We start from the raw sequence: 4,938 nt of genomic DNA on the forward strand, positions 1-4,938 counted from the left end.
TTTGTTTGTTTGTTTGTTTTATTTTGGGCCTTTTACATTATTACTGCCTTTTATAATCTGAAGCTTTATATATATGATGTTTATTTGTCTTTGGGGGTTGGTATGAGAGTGATAACATCAACTGAAACATTTTATGTTGTATATATGACTAGCTAAGGTAACAATTAAAAAAACACTGCTATTAGGGTTTCAGTTCATGCATGCAGTGGTTTATCTTAAACCAAAAGTATTTAAAGATGTCTCTGCCGCTAGAACTCATAGTAATTAAAGAACTCATTTTAAAATTGATTTCACACCATGTGAGATCGTTAAGGTTTATTGTGCCAACCTGGCTGATAAACGCATGTGGGATTCATTGAAGGGCAGAGAGATAAATGGCTTGGTGAGTCTCGCCTTTCTAGTTCTCCTGTCTCTTGCTCTCTGATGGTCAGAACAGTGTGCAGCTGCCTTAGCCAGTTCTCTGCATCAACTGGCAAAGCTCACTTCCTGGGAGACATCCCTGAGGAGAAGCCACGTGGACCCACCCTGATGCAGCTCTGGGTGTTGGAGAAGCTTCGTGGAGACCCCTGCCACTGCTGAGATGTTTACATCGTCACTGGATTCAAAGACTTTTTACCCACTGGCCTGTGATCCTCCTGCATTCGGCGTCATTGTGTGTGTTTTGTGAGTTTGAGGAGGACTTTGTACATTGGTGTCAGACATATGGGCTAAGTCAGACTTATGGGCTTGGACTGGACGGGCTTGGGATGCTTTCTGAATGTACACTTACCCTGTATATAAAACTCTCTCTTATACATATATGAGTTTCTATAGATTTGTTTCCCTAGTTTACCCAGACTAACACACCATGGAATTATAGGATGTGTGAATACTATATCAAAAAACATGAAAAAGAAAAAACAAGCGACCAATGGTTACCATGGGTAAAAGGGAAAGAGGTGTTTCATGGGGAGCATTGAGTTTATGTCAAAGGTAGCAAATGACTTGGAAAAGGATGTCAATAGTGGCTGTACAGCATGAAGCGCATAATCAATGACACAGAATCATATAAGTAGAAATTACGGCATTGGAGAATGTCCCGTTGTGTATATTTTTGCCACCATTGGAGAAAATAATTACATGAATAACAATGACTACAAGAAAGAAGAAAATGTTCTAGAATTGAACATGGTGACAATTGTACAACTCTTCTTGGTATGATTGAATACGGAATTGTATGACAAATTGTATGGATGAAGTTCTAATAAAACTTCTTTTTAAGATGTCTCTGCAATCAGTAAATGACTGGAGACAAGCTCTCTTAGTTATTGAGCTGTCTTTCGTCTCCTTGAGTACCTTAAAAATGGTCCCACTATAATAGTGGCTTCTAAAAGGATCTGCGAGGCAGTTAAATTCAAGGCCAAAAAAGGCCAGCTCAGAAGATTATGGTGAGCATCTTAAAAAATTCCTAAAACACAATCTTGTTAAATTTTCTTGAAGAATATTGGATGCTGACAGGGACTTATTATGAAGACATTTAAAGAAAATGTAAATTATATTTGTGATAAAGGGGCCAGGAATGTAGAGGCCAAGATTTGCTCACATGCCGCCCCCACCCCCATCATGACAATGCATCTGCTTAGCAAGGCTTTCGTGGATAATTTTGTTGGAAAACTCTATCCCATTGCTCTACAATCCTGACTTTTCCATTTCAGAGTTCTTTTTTTTTTCCATCTCAAATTCAAAAAAACTTTTAAATGAAACAAGTTTACTCTCAAAGAATGTCAATGTGGCCATTTTGATGTAGCATCAACCCAACAGAACAGAATTCTTCAGAGACGAGGGAGATGGAAAAACCATGTTCATAGACCTAAATGGGGGATAAGAAGAGAAGTAAATGTTTCATATTTTTTTTTGGTTTAAGTATTTTCAAAAAGCTAGTATAAAATGTGTATTCTTTTGAAAACCTGTACTTGAGTTTTAATATCCATGTCCATGCCAAACTCACACTAACTTGTTATTACTTGTCTGCACACGATCTAGTTTTAAGCAGTAAGAAGGATAAGACAGCTGTTTGAAAAGAATCCCTATCAGAGGAACATGCATTCTGCTAAATTTGAAAGAAAAACAAACCCTGGCCTTATGGTGAAGCTTTGGAAAAAGAATGGTGAAATCTTTTATGCTTTTTGGAAAGTTTATGGGACAGTGTCCCACACAGACCAGCAGATTAAAAATGGATAACTCAATTTAAGAAAAAAAATTAAGAAAAAAACCTAGAATATATTGAAAATGAAGATCATCCACATCAAACTGGGAGGAAAATTTAATCTTGTTTGCACCCTTATTGAATAGGATTGACCAATCGTCAACACTATAGACATGTCAATTGGTTCAACTTAGGTAATTCTAACTGGAAAAGATCCGTTGAGAATCTTTCTGTTGGATGGGCCTCAAAACTGTTGTGCCCTACCAACTGCAGAGAAGAGCAGAGCTTTCCATGGAAATTTTAAACATGTGGGTCAAGATCCGGAAGCACTTCTTAGAAGAACTGCAATAGGAGATGCTGCATGGCTCTACCAGTATGATTCTGAAGACAGCAAAGCAACAGCTACCAGCAGGTGGAAGGGGTCCAGCCAAAGCAGAAGCAGATCAGTCAAGAACAAAGGTCGTGGCAACTCTTTGGGAGGTTGCTAAAGGCATTTTGCTTGTTGAATTTTCTGAAGAGTCAAAGAAGGATTGCCTCTACTTTTGAATTTTTAAAAATACTTTTATTGGGGTCTCTTACATCTCATCACAATCCATACATTCATCCAGTGTGTCGAGCACATTTGCACATATGCCACCATCATCATTTTCAAAGCATTCTCTTCCCACTTGAGTCCCTGATATCAGCTCCCCACTTCTTCCCCCTCACTCCCCCACCTGCCCTCCCTCGCAAACCCTTGATAAGTTATAGATTATTTTTCCATATCTTACATCATCATCCGTCACCCCTCACCCACTTTTCCATTATTTGTCCCTCTGGGAGCGGGGGTATAGGTTGATCCTTGCAATGGAGTTGCCTTTTCTCCCCCCACCTTCCGCTAATCCTCCTGGTATCTCTACTCTCCTTGTTGACCCTCCGGGGTTTATCTATCCTGGATTCCCTGTGTTTCGGGCTTTTACCTGCAGCACTGTGCATCCTCTGGTCTAATCCGATTTGTAAGCTAGAATTGAGGTCATGATAGCAGGGTGAAGGAAGCACCAAAGAACTAGAGGAAAGTTGTGTGTGTTCATCAATGCTATACTGCTCCCTGACTGGCTCATCAATTCCCTGTGACTCCTCTGTGAGAGGATGTCCAACGTCTACAGATGGACATTGGGTCTCCACTCCATGCCCCACCTCCATTCACCTTGGGTATGGTTTTATTCTGGATCTTAGATGCCTGATACCTGATCCCATTGACACCTTATGATCACACAGGGTGGTATGCTTCTTCAATATGAACTTTGTTGCTTCTATGCCAAATGGCCGCTTGTTTATCTTCAAGCCTTTAAGACCCAAGACACTATATCTTTTGATAGCTGGCCACCTCACCTTTCTTTACCACGTTTGCTTATGCACCCATTTTTTCTTCAGCAATCTTGTCAGGAAGGTGAGCATCACAGAATGCCAGATTGTTAGAACAAAATGTTCTTGTGTTAAGGGAGTACTGGAGTTGAGGCCCAATATCCATCTTCAACCTTAATTTTTTAGCATATAGATATGAGTCCATAGCTCTAGTCCCCTCTCATTTTATATACATATAAAATGTATATGTATATGCACATATTTAGGCCTCTATAAATGTCCTTTGCCTCCTGGTTCTTTCCTCTATTTCCTTTTTGCTTCCCTCTTGTCCCGCCATCATGTTTGGCCTTCATTCGGGTTTAGTAATTCCTGACTGCTACATTGCCCTTGATTGAACCTCACTAGGTATACTACGACCTTCCTTCCATTGATTTTAGTTCACTTGTAACCTTGTCCCAGGGCTGGTTCCCCTTCTTTTCTCCCACCTCCCCTTCTCCTGTAGCCCCGGAACCACTGATCCTGTTCATCTCCAAATTATTTATCAGGCCTATCTTATCTAGATAGACGGCTTCTGCTGACTATGAGAGTGTTCTGAAGAAGGTAGACAAGACTTTAGCAGGAAAATGCTTGGGAAAACTTCACCGGAGTGTCCTTTCCCGCCAGGACAATGTACCTCCTTGTTTTTCTCACCAAACAAGGGCAGTTTGTGAGAATTTACATGGGAAATTATTAGACATCCACCTTACAGTCCTGATTTGACTCCTTCTGACTTCTTTTTAGTTCCTAACCTAAAAAACTCTAAATGGTACCTGTTTTTCTTCAGTCAATAATGTAAAAAAGAGACTGAATTAACATGGCTGATCCCCTAGGACTCTCTGGGCTTTCGGATAGGCTGAATATCATTGCTGGTATCATTGCTTACAAAAGTGTCTTAAAAGTGATGTTGAGAAAGTGGTGTGTGTGTGTGTACTTTTTATCTTTGAAGTCCATTTCCATGAACATTTTGAGGTCCCTTTGTAGCAATGCTATTATTTGACCTGGTACAAAAGAACATGGGACATAATTCCCAGTTGTTTTAAGCCGAATGCCATTGGTCAGGGATGTCCTTTATCTATTTCCATGGTGACACTACTTCTAAGTTGCCAGGGTGGCCTGTTGGTCTAAGGCACCAGACTCAAGTTCTACCCTCTGGTTGGGGTGTTCTGGTCCCTGAATGGGGATGTGGGTTCAAATCCCACTTTTGATAAATTATTGCACTTTGAACGCGTTTTGCTGTAGGGTCACTATTTGGCCGAAATGCATCTAACAACTACAGCAGTGGCTTAGTGGGCTCAGGTTGACCTTCTAATCATCTAACAGATCGCTGATTCACCCCTTGCTCCAAAGGAGAACTATGAGGCTGTCTCCAA

Source organism: Tenrec ecaudatus, chromosome 1 (genome assembly GCF_050624435.1).
Source record: "Tenrec ecaudatus isolate mTenEca1 chromosome 1, mTenEca1.hap1, whole genome shotgun sequence".
In the NCBI taxonomy this organism is placed as follows: domain Eukaryota; kingdom Metazoa; phylum Chordata; class Mammalia; order Afrosoricida; family Tenrecidae; genus Tenrec; species Tenrec ecaudatus.